We start from the raw sequence: 20,124 nt of genomic DNA, 5'->3' as shown, positions 1-20,124 counted from the left end.
AATACTTCGATGATGCTAACGAACATCTAAACAGTGAGTTGTTTCGGGATAGTCCATTTGCAGCCGTTTTCCAGTATGATAGTCAATACACCTAAACGAACAGTATAAGTTTTTCACATTACTAAATTCGTATAAAGTATGTCAGCGGAAGAAAACATGAGCGTTGGCAGTGATTAAAGGGCCCGAGCCAAAGTGGTTCCTTGTCAGATGCCCGTGCTATAAGCAGAACGCTTGACAGCCAGGCACGTCCATCGTCACGGTTCGTAGACCAAATAATTGACGTTTTCACCAGTAGCTGCCACATATATATTTGTACGGTGAATAGTTCTGGCAGTCTTTACTTATGGCCTTATAGGCAGGTGTCAGTGGTTGTTGAAGCATTGAGAAGGCAAGTCACTTCACAGTATACCTATAACTTGCGATCAGATGCAGAACTAATAACCCCCACGAGGCTTTACTTGCCTCTATCAACACAGCCAACCAGTATACCTCGCTCACAACAACTTTCTCTACCAATAAAAGTACATATGCAGGTGAAAACAGGACAGTTGTCTTGTTAATGGTGTACAGGTACAGGTGACACAGGTGAAGGAAGCAAAGGGACACGCAACTTATATGAGATGTTGTGTGCCTCGTTTATTTAACGAAGGTATGAGCACAATTTGTGCTGTTTCTGTAGTTTAAGAGCCACGCTGGTTTGCAAACTATGGTAGATTATGTCCCCTTAGCCCTCTGTTCCGTTGTGCACACTAACTCTGCAGCACCATTGATATTGTTTTCGGAGACAAAAGTGTACTTTCTTTCTACCGAAACGTTATTCTCGTGATCTATCGATGGTGACACTACGTTCTACACAATCACCACGCTCACTACTGTCACACCACAAACTACAAAATCAAAATATTCAATTGTGTTACAGTCTTAGCTACACAATCATCGCAGTCAATACAGGCAGATTATACACAATATGCTCACTCAACACTGTCACACTGCGTGCTACAAATCAACACGCGTGCCACAACCTACACAATAACCACGCACAACACTGATTATTACACATTCTCATTACAAAGAACAATTGACTCAAAATCCCAAGCATACATATATACATACAGGCATCCATATATACACACATACATACACACATACACACATACTGTCACAATGCCAGTTACATAATCGATTCGCTCAAGAATATCACATTACTAGCTACATAATCACCACATTCAAGACTGTTACATTACCAGGTACACAACTGCCTCTCTCAACACTGTCACATTACTAGTTAACAATCACCACGCTCAACACTGCCACATTACCAGCTACACAATCATCAGAGTCAACACTGTCACATTACTAGTTACACAATCACCACGCTGAACACGGTCACATTACCAGTTAACAATCACCACGCTCAACACTGTCACATTACCAGTTAACAATCACCACGCTCAACACTGTCACATTACTAGCTACACAATCACGAGGCTCAACAATGTCACATTACCACCTACACAATCATCAGGCTCAACACTGTGACATAACCAGCTACACAATCATTAGGCTCAACACTGTGATATAACCAGTTAGACAATCACAAGGCTGAACACTGTCACGTTACCAGTTAAACAATCATCAGGCTTAACACTGTCACATTACCAGCTACACAATCACCAGACTCACCACTGTCACATTACCAGCTACACAACCATCGAGCTCAAAACTGTCACATTACCAGCTACACAATCACCACGCTCAACGCTGTCACATTACCAGCAACACAATCGCCAGGCTCAGCACTGTCACATTACCAGTTACATAATCACCGAGCTCAACACTGTCACATTACCAGCAACACAATCGCCAGGCTCAGCACTGTCACATTACCAGCAACACAATCGCCAGGCTCAATACTGTCACATTATCAGCTACACAATTACCACGCTCAACGCTGTCACATTACCAGCTACACAATTACCACGGTCAACACTGTCACATTACCAGCTACACAATTACCACGCTCAACGCTGTCACATTACCAGCTACACAGTTACCACGCTCAACGCTGTCACATTACCAGCTACACAATTACCACGCTCAACACTGTCACATTACCAGCAACACAATCGCCCGGCTCAATACTGTCACATTACCAGCTACACAGTTACGACGCTCAACGCTGTCACATTACCAGCTACACAGTTACGACGCTCAACGCTGTCACATTACCAGCTACACAGTTACGACGCTCAACGCTGTCACATTACCAGCTACACAGTTACGACGCTCAACGCTGTCACATTACCAGCTACACAGTTACGACGCTCAACACTGTCACATTACCAGCTACACAGTTACGACGCTCAACACTGTCACATTACCAGCTACACAATTACCACGCTCAACGCTGTCACATTACCAGCTACACAATCACCACGCTCAGCGCTGTCACATTACCAGCTACACAATTACCACGCTCAACGCTGTCACATTACCAGCTACACAATCACCACGCTGAACACGGTCACATTACCAGTTAACAATCACCACGCTCAACACTGTCACATTACCAGTTAACAATCACCACGCTCAACACTGTCACATTACCAGCTACACAATTACGACGCTCAACGCTGTCACATTACCAGCTACACAATTACCACGCTCAACGCTGTCACATTACCAGCTACACAGTTACCACGCTCAACGCTGTCACATTACCAGCTACACAATTACCACGCTCAACGCTGTCACATTACCACCTACACAATTACCACGCTCAACGCTGTCACATTACCAGCTACACAATCGCCAGGCTCAGCACTGTCACATTACCAGCTACATAATCACCGAGCTCAACACTGTCACATTACCAGCAACACAATCGCCAGGCTCAATACTGTCACATTACCAGCTACACAATTACCACGCTCACCACTGTCACATTACCAGCTACACAATTACCACGCTCAACACTGTCACATTACCAGCTACACAATTACCACGCTCAACGCTGTCACATTACCAGCTACACAATCGCCAGGCTCAGCACTGTCACATTACCAGCTACATAATCACCGAGCTCAACACTGTCACATTACCAGCAACACAATCGCCAGGCTCAATACTGTCACATTACCAGCTACACAATTACCACGCTCAATGCTGTCACATTACCAGCTACACAATTACCACGCTCAACGCTGTCACATTATCAGTTACACAATTACCACGCTCAACGCTGTCACATTACCAGCTACACAATTACCACGCTCAACGCTGTCACATTACCAGCAACACAATTATCACGCTCAACGCTGTCACATTACCAGCTACACAGTTACCACGCTCAACACTGTCACATTACCAGCTACACAATTACCACGCTCAACGCTGTCACATTACCAGCTACACAGTTACCACGCTCAACGCTGTCACATTACCAGCTACACAGTTACCACGCTCAACGCTGTCACATTACCACCTACACAGTTACCACGCTCAACGCTGTCACATTACCAGCTACACAGTTACCACGGTCAACGCTGTCACATTACCAGCTACACAGTTACCACGCTCAACACTGTCACATTACCAGCTACACAGTTTTCCACGCTCAACGCTGTCACCTTACCAGCTACACAATTACCACGGTCAACGCTGTCACATTACCAGCTACACAGTTACCACGCTCAACGCTGTCACATTACCAGCTACACAGTTACGACGCTCAACACTGTCACATTACCAGCTACACAGTTACCACGCTCAACACTGTCACATTACCAGCTACACAGTTACGACGCTCAACGCTGTCACATTACCAGCTACACAGTTACGACGCTCAACACTGTCACATTACCAGCTACACAGTTACGACGCTCAACACTGTCACATTACCAGCTACACAGTTACGACGCTCAACGCTGTCACATTACCAGCTACACAATCGCCAGGCTCAATACTGTCACATTACCAGCTACACAATTACCACGGTCAACGCTGTCACATTACCAGCTACACAGTTACCACGCTCAACGCTGTCACATTACCAGCTACACAGTTACGACGCTCAACACTGGATTCATATTTTCTCCTGAGTTATAAAGAAGATTTATTCGGTCACGTGGAACAATGGAGAAAAGATAAATAAAATGACATGTCATAGAGATGCACTTAACCATGGCGAGTATGAAAATAGGCTATTTATGTAAGGCAAATTCAATCATGTCAGTGTTAGTTCCATTCATCAACCTGCCCGTGTCCCTAGGCTTTATTTGGCAGCAGCCCAGAGTGCAAAAAGAAATAGTTCAACCGTGACGTGTGTATTTCCAGACTGAGAAAACGTGTTGGTGGATTTGTGAGCCTTGTAGTCAATGCCTATTCTCTATTCACTATGCGCCATGCTAAATGCTGTGCGTATACACACAACTGTCATTTACTCTGGCCACTATTCACTATGCGCCATGCTAAATGCTGTGCGTTTACAGACAACTGTCATTTACTCTGGCCACTATTCACATTTACTCTGGCCACTATTCACATTTACTCTGGCCACTTTTCACATTTACTCTGGCCACTATTCACGTATCAGGAAATTTAATTATTTACATGCGCATGTAAATAAAGTGAATACTCAGTAGTGACAAAACCGTACTTTGTCAACTTGCACTTTCAATTCATATCATAAAGAAAACTTTTCTTTAACAAAAGTCATAAAACTGTTTTAAAATTTATTATAACATCCACGCGATCCACGCGCTCTTTTACCCTTACTCAAATTCGTAACAGGGCTCGTTAAACCGTTGAGTATGTTGCACGCAATATAACACATGAAAATACTTATCTTCATATGACCTCTTCATTGGTGACTTTTAAAAAAGCATAGACCTGATAACAGCGCAAAGAGGAATGGTAACAATATATGGCACTGAGTAGTTACACGGTCTACAGCCCACTGTTCATTAACGAATGGTCTGCATCTTAGCCTGGGCCAGGACAAAAAACACTTCTTATGTAGATGTCCAAGAATGTAGGCCATTAGACACCTTTCCTCAGTGGCCCAAACAAATCGTATTAGGATTTTAACCTACATTATGTGTTTGTGTCTTGAAGACATAGTCCCATTTCAATTGCACAGGGTTTATTTTTACCAAGCATACAGTCAATTTCTATCAATTCCATCAAACATCAAAGTTTTAACTAGAAATTGTGACATTTCATCCTCTCGTCAGCGATTCTATCACTAGCTTTCGTTGATGTTACTTAGATACTGTTATATTACATCCTACCTTCACAATATAGCCTATAACTTTCGACAACCGTCAACCGCATGTCTATTTGAAAAAAAACGCGATGCTTTAATGCAAACGTCATTCGGAAACGGTGAAGGGCAATCAGAAAGTTGGTGTGGACTGCCAACATAACGAAACACACAAATGGTAAAAAAAAAAACAACTCGCCATATTTCACATATTTGCCCCTTTACATCGCTAAATGTTTAATTTATCGGGATGGGGAAAAGTTTGCTGGGTTTGGATGTGGGGCAATGTCCTGAAATGTCTTCACGTGATAAGTGTCAAGATCTATTAGCCCAAGGGCATCTCTTAGTCAACTGACATGTATGACGTTTGACGACCTTCTTATAACACCACTAATATTTGGCGGTCCGTGTGATGCCCAAGTGTAGTCCATGTGACAATTCATTTGTACTGCAAGTGAAATAAAACTGACAAAATTTGGTAGTTTTGATGAATGATTAAGTAAATATGTCTTCGTATAGCACGCAGATGCCGGCCAATGTTGCTTTCATATAGTTTATATTCGTCAGCAAAGGTTACAACTCGACTGGTATTTATATACCAGTATATAGGTAGAGTTCGAACTGAATTTGGTCTTGGTTAATAGTCGTTTCAAGTGCTTGTATGTTCGTTTTTAAAAATTTTGCTCTCTCAAATGGAGTACGAAGATGGGTTTGAATAATTGTTTATTTATTTATTTGATTGGTGTTTTAGGCCGTACTCAAGAATATTTCACTTATACGATGGCGGTCAGCATTATGGTGGGAGGAAACCGGGCAGATACCTGGGGAAACCCACGACCATGCGCCAGTTGCTGGTTGACCTTCCCATGTACGGCTGGAGAGGAAGTCGGCATGAGCTGGACTTGAACTCACAGCGACCGCATTGGTGGGAGGCTTCTGGGTCATTTCGCCGCGCTGGCGTGCTTACCCCTCTCTATCAGAAGGCCCCCGATTGAACAATGGAATATAAGTTTGCGGAACTAATATCGGTAGGTGTATAAAAGGAACAGCAATATTGTAAAAAAAAACCCAAAAAACAGCAAAAATCATCTTGAGGCCATTATTGCTACGGATTTAAGAGGATGTATTTGGCGCTATGTCATCGTAATAACATACAATAAGTACTTCAAATAGAATTTTAAAAAGTTTAAACTGGGAATGTCTGTCATTTCATGTTACCGTTAGAGTGAGCTGATCCTGAGGGCAGAAGGATAACTACGTCAGATAACACATCTCCCAGCCTGGCACGTGCTACATCTTACACACTCCACGAATCCTTGACACTTCTAACTATGCACCTGCAAATCATCCACAGCGTGCTAAAAAATAAAGAAGAACAGAGGTCATTAACAACAAAAACAAAAATAATATGTGCCAGAGTGTTTTGAGAGTAAAGTACACGCTTAGTTGTTTTACTACAATATATACGTTTTTTTACACTTCATACGTTGTTAACATTTACCACATCTAACATGTGATTCATGACAAACGGTACTGATGCACTGATGCTGGTGGCATTATGGGAACCATAAAAACCGAATCAGTTGGCACGCATGTTTCCATTTATTACGACATTTTAGCATTTTGTTTCACTGTCTTAAACGTTTTAATGGATAAAAGTCGTGCTGCTAACCTGTCTACGTAATACTTTAACGCCTAGCTGTGGATAAAGGAAAATTACTAGAGTTATTTTAGCTACTGCACAAAGTAACGTTAAGAGTTACTGTACAGATTAGCTATTGTACGAAGTAAAGTTACTGTATTTACTACAGAAAATGTAATAATATTCTACTGCAGAAAATAAAGTTATGTTAGCTACTGACACTGACTAACGTTGTTCAAACCACTGTACATGGAAACGTTATTTTAGCAAAGTAACGTTATTTTAGCTTTTGCACGGACTAACATTGTTTAGCTACTGCACAGATTAGCATGCGTTTTTTTCAAAAGTGTAATCAAATTTAAGGCAGGTTTAAATCTATATACCAGTGTTGTTTTAATACGAAACGATTGGGACTAGTCCAAACTAAAGCTAATACCGGTCTTTACTACTAACAGACTTTTAGACAACTGGACTTTGTAGAGTGTACTTTGCAGGGGCCACTTTCACAAAACTTACTAAAGAAGAAAGTAACGTTATTTTAGCCTCTATGCCGCGCGGCCTCAGTTCGGCATCTATATACAGAGTAGCTTATGTTAATACTGTAGAAAGTAACGTTATTTTAACCTCTATGCAGCCTAGCCTCAATTTAGCTTCTATATACACAGTAGCTTATTTTAATACTATAGAAAGTAACGTTATTTTTGCTACCACATAGAGGCTCCTTTAAGCTATAATACAAGTGGATACCTAAGGTGAATAATGATTCTGAGCCAGTTCTGTAACATTTAATGCGACTACATGTAAATATTTTAAATCGCATTTCACGCCATCAGACTGGAATAATTTGAATCATTTATCTCACCTCAGCTGGGTTATCAGCCGACTGCAAGTTGTGTGAATAATACCGAGGGTTGTTCTGTGTGGTGTTTACCGGCTGTCACTTCTGCTCAGGCCCCGGGCCGTCACTAAGTGACAATTACCCGAGCCTAGGCTTAGACTCATTGTGATAATCAAACTATTCTATCTTTACGCCGACTCTACTCCAGTAGCTTTAATTTATTGCAATGGCGGATTTCAAGATATGTTTAGTGCTGGCGGCTGTATGAATACATTAGTCTAGTCGACCGTAAAAGAGCGTACACAGAAATGGCAAAAACTTTTCTCTTATTGCTGGCTAGGCTGTCCTTAGTGTGCCAGTGCTCAGTATTTAGGGCTGCCTTATCCTGGGTATATCTTGTCTTTTTCTTATCTATGAACGTTAGATGAATCAATAAATTATATGCTGTGGCACAAAATCACGCTAGACTTGCTTTGAAAAATCACAACCATTTCATCGTCCGAATACGTATATATCCGCCTTAGAAATACTCGTGAAAATCGCTGTGTTTACAGGAATCACTGAAGTGAATTGTGTTTGTCCGTGGAGAGGGAGAACATGGGAGGAAAACAAGCGACTCAACCGCACATGTATCTCTGCTATAATACTGAACCCTTGTTCTCAGGAGACATTTGATTTCTGTGCATCTTTACACCTTCAGACAAAGCATTCCCTTGATTCTAACTACCTGTATTCTATTAACAACTCCAGAATAATGTAGGAATGATAACAGAGATATTTGTTATCATAAAACAACATACTTTTAAGCAGTCGAATATTGATAAAAGCTCATATTTCGATTAAAAGGTATGTATGTGAAAAGGAGAAAAGAAAAACAATTTACCCCTGTGACAGTCACGCTGGCCTGTGGGCACATAACACGTGTGAAGAAGGCTTCTTGTGGGTGTGAATAGAGTTCTGTCGCATACGGTGTCAATTGTCACCCTCTCGCATATTACTGAGCGGTAATTAGGCCGGTGGTGCGTATATGCGTCCGAGTGTGAAAACAAGACAGGTTTTTTTTATAGCGAATTAACAAGAGAGGGCGCGGTACCTTCAGTTCTTCTGTATACATGACAACTGATCCAATTTTATGCATATCATATGGAAGAAGCTTATCACCATAATCTTACCAACAAATGTCCCAGCTTAGACGCATTCCCAAAACCCAGACATTTCCTGTCAATGATAGACAGGGTTCATACCGGACACACTCAATCGAAGTTTTTCTAAACATTTTTTTCACCAAGAAAACATTGACGCCAAGTCTGTGCTCGTGACAGCAGCAATGAACACAGAAGAGAAAATGCGGGACAAGGAGATGGTATCTAAGGCTTAAGTTAGTCTCAATTATAGAACCATAAGAAAGTGGTGTTAGAAACGATGAATCGGGTATGTATCCACCTGCTGGGATGTCAGAGACCCCACTGCTCCCAAGAATACCCAGGCACAGTTTATACAAGGACATACCAACAGGTGCACGAACCGGCATTTAGCCACTCCTATAAAAAAAAACTGGAACATTTGCGTCGCACACCGTAATTAACTTGTGTCCACTGTAGGCTAGTTCAATGACCAGTCCTACCCGTTCTCACAAATGACAACGGTACATCAGTGATTATTTCCTAAAGCAACGGCAATTCTGGAATTATACGAACCATGCAAAGTACGAAAGGGTGCTATTTTTTTCTCAACACTAACTTTCACAAATCAGAAAAACAAGAAGTTCTTTTCTTTGCACAAACCGGGAAAGAATTTGGTACAATTTGTCCCATTATCAGTATAGACCATTATCAGTATAGTGTAAAGGATACACTCACAAAGTCAGTTTCTGACTTAAGTCAAATTATGAAACGTTGCTACACTTTTCAATTTTCAGTGCCGGAAGATGAAATTTCAAATCATGTTTTAGGATAACAGAAGATGAGGTCGTGAAAATTTGAATTCCCATAGCCCACAAATAATGTGAGATAATGGTATTTGAAAATTTTACCTAAGTCAGAAATGGTTTTGTGGAAATCGGTCTAGAATATCACATCAGACTAGTACACTTTGGTGATCATACAATATTAAGACCTATAACGCCCATATTGTTGACGGCTGGTATACGAATGTCTGTTTCGACGCCTAGATTGCTAGTGCGAATAGCTTGTCATTTCAAAATTAAGGCGTCGTATCAATCAATTATATAGCCTACAAACGGTCAACACAAACTACCAAAGAACTAAGAAAGTATATAGAGTAAGAAATTTGGACGCAGTCATATACGGTGAAGCTGTCCACCGTTTCCCATGGTTACGCAAAGATTGTTCTAAGCGGGTAAATTCAACAAGTATTCAAATTACGTGTTGGTTCATATATCTAACATCCCCACGCCATATCTAACTGTATATGCATCGCCTTGAATAACCCGGATGGCTATAGCATAACCATACCTTCCGAAGAATAAGATAGCATCTGTACTGCGTAAAGTCAGTTAAAGTCAAAGAAAACTAAAAAAGGTATTTTTTACATTTTCTTAAGAGGGTTTAATGCCTTCCAACGTTTGAATTATATGATGGGCTTTATGTAGCCGGTTTCTAGGTGTCCTAACGCCACAAGAAGTTTTTTCTATCCTACATGCAGCTTTCTATGCTGAAATAGCTCTTGCTACCCACGGGTAAAAAATTACTTAAATAATGTTCTGAAATATTTCGCCTGCAGGTTAATATAAAGAAAAAAGGTCATTTGACGTCATTTGAGAGTACCTGGCAGTATATGGTTCATATAAAGCCAAACATCAAACATTTAACTGCTTTTTAAAAGTCAAATATATGGATATGACTACTCTTAGATACAGTTTTCAGCAGTCCGTCTGGCGAGGTTTACTAATTTGAACTGTCTTTTTGCCATTTTCCCAGATGAACAAAAGCCTGTTGTGTGTGACCTCTTGCCTAACATGACACTGTCGTTGCTGTTCTGATTTTACTCTCTATGCTGTAGCCTTTTATATTGTATATTTCCTCTTCTCCTGTCTGTAGACAAGTAACTCTATTACCACCCACTATTCATGTTCTCCAATCTTCTCCTCTCTATAGACAAGTAACTGCATTACCGGCCACTATTCATGTTCTCCAATCTTCTCCTCTCTATAGACAAGTAACTCCATTACCACCCACTATTCATGTTCTCCAATCTTCTCCTCTCTATAGACAAGTAACTGCATTACCACCCACTATTCATTTTCTCCAATCTTCTTCTCTCTATAGACAAGTAACTCCATTACCACCCACTATTCATGTTCTCCAGTCTTCTCCTCTTTATAGACAAGTAACTGCATTACCACCCACTATTCATGCTCTCCAGTCTTCTCCTCTCTATAGACAAGTAACTCCATTACCACCCACTATTCATGTTCTCCAATCTTCTCCTCTCTATAGACAAGTAACTGCATTACCACCCACTATTCATGTTCTCCAATCTTCTCCTCTCTATAGACAAGTAACTGCATTACCACCCACTATTCATGTTCTCCAATCTTCTCGTCTCCATAGACAAGTAACTGCATTACCGGCCATTATTCATGTTCTCCAATCTTCTCCTCTCTATAGACAAGTAACTGCATTACCGGCCACTATTCATGTTCTCCAATCTTCTCCTCTCTATAGACAAGTAACTGCATTACCGGCCATTATTCATGTTCTCCAATCTTCTCCTCTCTATAGAGAAGTAACTGCATTACCACCCACTATTCATGTTGTCCAATCTTCTCCTCTCTATAGACAAGTAACTGCATTACCACCCACTATTCATGTTCTCCAATCTTCTCCTCTCCATAGACAAGTAACTGCATTACCGGCCATTATTCATGTTCTCCAATCTTCTCCTCTCTATAGACAAGTAACTGCATTACCGGCCACTATTCATGTTCTCCAATCTTCTCTCTATAGACAAGTAACTGCATTACCGGCCATTATTCATGTTCTCCAGTCTTCTCCTCTCTATAGACAAGTAACTCCATTACCACCCACTATTCATGTTCTCCAATCTTCTCCTCTCTATAGACAAGTAACTCCATTACCACCCACTATTCATGTTCTCCAATCTTCTCCTCTCTATAGACAAGTAACTGCATTACCGGCCATTATTCATGTTCTCCAATCTTCTCCTCTCTATAGACAAGTAACTGCATTACCGGCCACTATTCATGTTCTCCAATCTTCTCCTCTCTATAGACAAGTAACTCCATTACCGGCCACTATTCATGTTCTCCAATCTTCTTCTCTCTATAGACAAGTAACTCCATTACCGGCCACTATTCATGTTCTCCAATCTTCTCCTCTCTATAGACAAGTAACTCCATTACCGGCCACTATTCATGTTCTCCAGTCTTCTCCTCTTTATAGACAAGTAACTCCATTACCACCTACTATTCATGTTCTCCAGTCTTCTCCTCTCTATAGACAAGTAACTCCATTACCGGCCACTATTCATGTTCTCCAATCTTCTCCTCTCTATAGACAAGTAACTCCATTACCACCCACTATTCATGTTCTCCAATCTTCTCCTCTCCATAGACAAGTAACTCCATTACCAGCCACTATTCATGTTCTCCAATCTTCTCCTCTCCATAGACAAGTAACTCCATTACCGGCCACTACTCATGTTCTCCAATCTTCTCCTCTCCATAGATAAGTAACTACATTACCAGCCACCACTCATGTTCTCCAATCTTCTCTCTATAGACAAGTAATTCCATTACCAGCCACTACTCATGTTCTCCAAAATATGAGTACCCATTGGCAATTGTATAAAATGGTTTAATCTCAATAAATAAATGATCGATAAGTTGACTGTCGGTGAATAATTTACTTTTAGATCATGTTAGAGCCAAAATGGTAACCGCCTTCTTCAAATAAGCGGAGTGAAGATAACATAATAATGATTCATTACAAAAGGTGGCTAAATATAGCTTTTTAACTCGATATCTCCTTACTATAGCTCTCGGAATTCAAATTGACGTCAATAATCCAAAGTCTGAATGAATTAGTATCTGTATGCCGCTAAGGATAAGCTAATAAATCTATCGAACCCCGTGTATCTTCGCACTGCACATTGCTATCTATGTAAAACCAGTTTTGATACATTCATGGAAACTTATCTTGGTCTTATAATGATATAAGTGCCCCCATGAATGGTTCCCTCATCCAAGGCTATCATCTGAAAGGCGCTAGAAAGAAGTTTTTGCATCAGCGGCTACTAGTATCACCTGTAAAATGTAGGTTACGCGTAAGCCAGTAGATCAGAATATGTGCTTCTGTCCCTTGTCGAGCTGTACAAGCGTCCCATATCAGATAATAATGTTTATCTTATAACACTAGAACAGCTATGCTGCCTCTCAGCAGGACAATAGCGGGGTCATTCAACAGGGGCATTACCCGGCCAGTCGTAGGTATAAATAGGCCAAGAGAAGAATTGCTTCAATGTCGCCTGGATATGGCCTGTAATATTGCTTGTATAGGGCTCTCAGTGTGTATGAGAGTATATGGACTATCCCAGCGTAGACACAGCACACATATATAATGATGCTGTGGCGTCACGAAGGGGCTGTTTTACGCATATTTCTATGTGGCTAATATAAATCAGAGCAAATTTGGAGATCTGTAGAGGTATATTTAAGCAGGTAAACCGGTTATGCAGGAGAAGAAAAATTCAATTATATCAAGAACTGATTTTCCTCCAGAACTGACGTAGACAGAACGGCTAAAAGCTTCACGTTTCAGTTTTGTGTACTAAATTCAGTGGAGATATTAAGTTAGAAGTTGCAAAAGAAGCCTATGCAGAAGAAATTATCTTTGGCATTCTACCTCTTAGCATGACTCTGTAGTGTACATGATATAGAATGAAAATCTGTGCTCATCCGTTAATCGGAGATTCAATGTATTAATATTCTACAACATGTCACGATTGCACAATGTCCATGAACGAATTATTCATTCGTCCAGACTGGAAGTTTTGAGAATACATGAGAATCATCGTCCCTTAACGAAATCCGTTATGTTTCATAGAAACTGAAACAGTTCCAGTATGTGCCCTAAAACTGCATTTTACTTGTGTGGAACTGATTAACAATCCTATGGTCAAACGTTATTCAACAGTCATTGCCGTTAACAATGACATTGCATGATGATACGGTATACCTCTCCAAACGATCAGACCTGTATATTATATTACTGTATGAAGCTGGTGTTTGTGAGAATACAAAAGATGTTCAACACAGAGAAATACTGGGTTATAATCAACGTTATACAGCGGAGCTCTTATGAGAGATCTGTCAAGTATCATGCAAGCTTTTCCGTCACAAATATAGCTTCTGTTGTTTACTTCATGGTTGCTGACATTTCTAACTTTGTCGTTGTGTAACTGGAAATGACAGCTTCTTAAATTAATATCCCACTTTGAACTAAAGAGGATTTATCAAGTAGAATTCGCCTGTTCGTTTCTTTTTTGGCACCCTATATTTAAAACTGCTTCATAAATTAAAAGCATCATATTTAGTTTTGAGAGGTTAATCCTGACATTTTGACAATATGCTAATATGTATATGTATGAGATCATTACAGTTTTTAGAAGTGCATATGTGCATTTGTAACGCATAATACACAGTTGACTTCATATCTAGAAACTATTGTGCTAACATGTATGCTTTCTTTAAACCTGCGTTACACATGCATGTATGCACACAGCAGCTCAATATACCGGTATTTGGGAATTAACCTTGTCAAAAGTATGCTTCCATTTTGGCCTTTCACATTATTTGCCAAATACACATGCATTTGTATGTCAACGGGAGAAATTAAGCTAAATTCGTGTGATTTATCTGGCAGGTTTAATGCCATTCTTGTAGTGTGAGTAAGTGTAATAGCTAGCCTGCACCTTGACAGCTCCCTCTGTCCACCTGCCACTCACTCTGGTATCTTCACATGTTGACTAACCTGTTTTATACGTTCCGAGAAACGGTGGCAAAATACAAAGGCTCCATAAAAAACATGCCAGTAATGTTTCTGTATTAAGATGTGGTTCTTAGTGCAGAACGGTCGGACAACATAGCTAATTGCGTATTTAGAAAACAAAAAAGGGTATATATTAAGATTAGCAGAGCCATAACTTGGCATGTGTTCATTAAGACCTGACATATTCACACGGCTGGCCATGTCCGCACTGGAAAACTTTCCATCAATATAACATCTCTCACATCGGCCACCTGTCAAGTTTCCTCTCCATTTGCTTTTTCGTGTTACAGCACATAAAAAGCGCCAGTATACCTTCTAACTATTATCATACGTCACAGGACTTTTATCATACGTCACGGGACTTTTATCATACGTCACACGACTTCTCTATGCCTCCGCATACACAATCTCATTGGATGTATGGTTAAACAATGGCCGTGGATTCCGACGCTGAATTTCTCACCTGTATTAGGTATAGTCAGGATGGCGTTCAGGTGGAAATGCAATACGATGTGGGCAGACACAGGTGCATATCACTGCGTATACATTTTCATACACGCACACAGGCTATAACTCTCCGCAGCTCCAAAATTGCATGTAACTTAATCGGGTGTATATCACGAAGGTATTGGGTTGCTACCTGTATTTTTATAAACGATATCATTATGTAAGAGGGGTTGTCAGGGCTAGTGACCCCGAAGCCATCTGGTTAATACATCATACCGACATTCTGTGGCGTGGAGAAAGCTAAACTGTTTCAGCTGAGCTCTGGTTTACCTGATATTACCAAACGGGTGTCTTAATCTGGAGGAGTTATTAAATCCTATGCGTAGACTTTAACGAGATTAACACTAGATGTTTGACACGTGCACTGTCGAGGATTTCATTTATTTCATTTATCGATTCAAATTTATTGTATTTTCCCAGAAAACACAAAAAACCTACAAACCCTTTCATTCCAATAGTGGCTGGTAATTTAGGACCGAAATGAAAATGCTAAATTAAACTGGATACAAAATCATTAGGCGTTTACAAAGTGCGACAAAGAGAAGGGTTGACACAGGTAGAAATATGATGTCGGGTTTGGGAATTGTGAATTTGGAACGTTGATCACAAACGTTCATCACCATTTTTCTCAAATCGTTGTCGAACGTCAGGCCAAATGCATACCAGTATAATGAGTGAAGCATTTACGTAAAAAAATCGAGTGTAAAAGAAAAAAATCAGTCCATTATGCCCATAAAATTAAAAACATTGTGGAAATACCAGTATATCTCTAATGTGACGTCAACAGAGCACCAACAAGATGACAAAGGATGTCAGCTGTACACTTTCAAAAAATCCTATTCATTTTCGCGCTCCTATGTAAAATTACCGGAATTGTCGCTTGAAATTGTGCGGTCAAATCCAATCCAGTGCATCGGTTGGTAAAACAATCCGATGACTTGGTTACAGTATCCGTTATAAATCTCTGATTGTGATCAAGACGTTACATTTAGAATATTTTATACAACCTGTCAACCGGTGTATAACAAAGCTACCCCGGAATTTCCCAAAAAGGGGTTACAGCAAGCGTTCCGGATGTGAATGGTGTCAAGGAGAACAATCAAATGGGTCTGCCAGAGGATGGCTGAATGGAAAAGTACTAGGTCAAAAAAAAAACAAACAAACAAAAAAGAAAAACAGTGCTTCTTGTGGAATCTCTGAACCTGAAGGCTTTCATATGGGGTCCTAAGCTAGAATTTGATAGTTCATTACGGCCTTAATGAAAACACAATCCAAGAAAGGATTGAAGTATTTAAACGTGAATATGTACCCGTATAACTGTACGTGACTGTATGTAGGTCTACCGTAGTCACAGGTATCTGGCTGGTCACCTCATCTGTATATCTCGGTGACCCGGTATGTCTGTTTGTGAGGTTGAAATTTATCACACTAACCTGGTCTGTAACAATTCAACAAATCTAAGTCAGTCAATGTAAATAGTAACCTCTTATTGTTTTCTTCTTGTTATCTTATTTACACCGGGTTTTTTTCAGGACAAAAGCTTGACCATTCATAACCTAGAGCCTTTATAAGACCATTCATAAAGAACAGGCATACTTTGGCACCTCATAAAGTGGAGACTTGGGTGTACACCTCTAATAATAAACTAGGCTATAGGCACTCGTATAAAAACTCCTCAACCATACTGGACGTGACAGGCCAGGAATCGGAATGCCAATTCTCAAGCAGAGTTCAGCATAAATCAACAAATAACTGAGAGAGTATGTAACACAAACAATGAGGATAGAGTCAAGCAGTTCGCGTAAAAATGCAGGCGTCCTTGTCACACTTTGATAGTGACTGTTCACAAAAGCATCCTAACGATGTAATAAAGATGAATGCCTATTCAGCTTCCATGAGGATCACAAAGAAGAATCAAAACAGATGTCCGTATATCAGCCGTCAAACAAAACCAACAAGGCACTAAGAAAGTACATAAAATATGAATTTAAGACGCGTTTATGTAAAGACAAGCAGTCATCAGTTTTCAGTGATGTTGGACGTAAAGAATGTTCTAGGCAAATGAATGAAATCATTATCCTTTTAATAGTACGAACGGCGTACGTACATCTTTCATAAACTAAAGACCTCCATCTTTCACAAACTAGATACCCCTATCTTCATACACTAGAGACCCCTATCTTTCATACACTAGAGACCCCTATCTTTCATACACTCGGGACCCCTATCTTCATACACTAGAGACCCTTATCTTTCATACACTAGGGACCCCTATCTTTCATACACTAGAGACCCTATCTTTCATACACTGGAGACCCCTATCTTTCATACACTAGAGACCCCTATCTTTCATACACTAGAGACCTCTATCTTTCATACACCAGGGACCCCTATCTTTCATACACTAGGGACCCCTTTCTTTCATACACTAGGGACCTCCCTACAACTGTGGATCAAGTTTATTCTTGCATCCCTCTGTATATAACCAGTTGTTTGTTTTATGCCATTCCTATCCTCACACGAAAATGCCTTATGTCCTTTAACCAAAGGATCTGGTCCCAGTTGTTCCAAAGACCATTGGAAATTAAGCTAGATATTCACTCTTGAGTGATGTCCCACTAGTTTTCTGTTAGGGTAAAGACTCGTATAAAATGTTAACGAGTCTGACAAATTTGAACAAAATTGGCCCCTGATATTACATTACTTCATTCCGTTAAGTTGTAAAATCTGATGCTTTATTTCACTGAAATCTTCAACCAGTAAAGCCAAAGAAATTGACATCTATGTATGATATAGTATAATCCTAATCCGACCTTTTCGGATTGCAAAATGGCAATATGGGCTTAAAAAAAACAGCAGAAAATTAGTTGATAGGAGGGGCGAGTGAAATGCTGTGGGGAAAGTCTGTCAAAGAGACAGTGTTTCGGATCCATCTGTTTCTTGGTTTTCAGCTCTCAGACACAGACTGGGCCGATGCACAGCCTGGAAACAAGCCGATCGTCATCGATGCCATTGTATTAGGTCATCACGTTGTCTAGCATCTGACTCATCTCCCCATTCCATGCTCATAAATTACAATATTGCGCAATCTTTATTTGGAATTGGCCTCATCCATAGTCACTATGATCTGTTAGACGCTACAATATTTCATTGATGTACATCAGAAGGCACATTGAATTCCAGACAGTTGTTATTTGGCTCCAATAAGTTAACCCCCCTCCTCCCTTAAATACCCCGTGCTACGACACTTCTGTTGTTTAACGTTTATCCCAGTAAATTACAGGAAAACGACACGCAGAACAGTGATACTCTATTATAATGAGAAAGAGTTCTGCCAAAAGGGTAAGAAATCATAGGTGAGAGCGAGGAGGAAGGTTGCGCAGTAGAATATCAATCTGAAAAGATAAATGTTTATAGAGCGGATGTAGCGTTTGTTGCATGAGTAATGTGATGTTAGAGCTTCGTTCACCACATGAATCTGCTTCATCCACAGGCTTTACCCAAACTAATACATCATGCAGATGTTACTGGCATCATCGCTTTGTAGGGTGGGGTTCTCTCGCTGGCTGTGGTGTTGGGTAGACTGTGTGTCAACGGTTTGTCGCGCTGGTTACCAGGGGCTGTCCTTCGTTAGTCATCAACTTCGCCCGCTTGACGCTGCCCTCAGCTCATTGTAACCCAGCGAATGTCAACATGCACCTTACACTCACTTGTCATAGACGGAATCGACTCAGGTCGATTTTATAACTTTCCAGAAGCACTGAATGTAAGGTTATTGTACTATGCAAGTTTATTTTTAACTCGCGTATCAGGCAGTTATTGACAGGGCTGTGTAATAGTTTTGCTGTCTGAAAATACATGTAAGGATTACTCACGTGCACGGCCTCGATGACGTAATTCTACTGCTATCAAAACGTGCCGGCTGTCGTGTGGCACAGAGACACAGTCACGTACTAACAGTGTACAAAAACCCTAGTCGCTGGAGTCTATTAACTAATGAGGTCGAGCGTTCGAATCTTTCACTATTATGGCCGTTACCTGGCGTCGTGACAGACTTTCCATCCATATACCTGATCACCGTTTTATAGCTAGAATAAACAGAAGGCGACTTAACCAACGATTTGCTACATAAATAGCAATCAAGCGTTCCGCATTGGCATAGACCCTACTGGAGACTATACCGGAGACCTTTGGCAAGAAATCCATCAGCACAAATCCAATAAAGGTTTTGCTATTATTTCAAATTGGACTACAAAACATTATCTTTCACAAAATATCAGCCTCGTCTGTGCACGTCTTATCGTTCAAAATCGATAATAAAGTTCGTTAAGTTTACTATACGGGTTGTTTTATTAATTTGCCCAATTTTAGTATCATTTTAGCACTATAAAAATTATAGACACGAGTCTGAATAACTATTTTTGGTAAATTGAGGAAGTTTGATTAGAGACTATGGGAGTCTTTTACCAAAAATCTGAGGTATACAGCCTCTTTGAGTAATTCATTTGTAATTCGTAATGCATGTACACACGCCACAAACCTGTGGCAGTTACGTCGCTTCCTTAACCAGCGGCAGTTATGGTATGCCACCTCAGGTATTGGTCAAAGTGGAAGGACTTTCGCACTCTTGCTCGTGTACTTATGTACTTTTCAGGGCTTTTTTTTCTCATTTAAGTTCTTAATTTTAATAAGATACATTAACCAAAGTTAGCCTATAGATTATTTATTTATTTGATGGGAGTTTTACACCGTACTGAAGAATATTTCACTTATTGGAGGGTGGTCATCATTATGGTAGAAGGAAACCAGGTAGGCAACGGGGAATTCCTTGACTACCCGCCGG

General features: G+C 40.4%; 1 long non-coding RNA gene across 1 annotated transcript in view; it reads right to left on the bottom strand.

The window, feature by feature from the left end:
* The window catches only part of LOC135479387 (uncharacterized), a 41,762-nt gene that overhangs the window by 14,676 nt on the left and 6,962 nt on the right, over positions 1-20,124 (bottom strand). The window contains exon 2 of the long non-coding RNA XR_010445848.1: positions 6,482-6,621. This is a non-coding gene — a long non-coding RNA (uncharacterized LOC135479387). The remainder of the gene's footprint in view (positions 1-6,481; positions 6,622-20,124) is intronic.

The sequence above is a fragment of the Liolophura sinensis genome, chromosome 1, assembly GCF_032854445.1.
Source record: "Liolophura sinensis isolate JHLJ2023 chromosome 1, CUHK_Ljap_v2, whole genome shotgun sequence".
NCBI classification, from domain to species: domain Eukaryota; kingdom Metazoa; phylum Mollusca; class Polyplacophora; order Chitonida; family Chitonidae; genus Liolophura; species Liolophura sinensis.
This window is presented reverse-complemented; position numbering and strand designations above follow the sequence as displayed.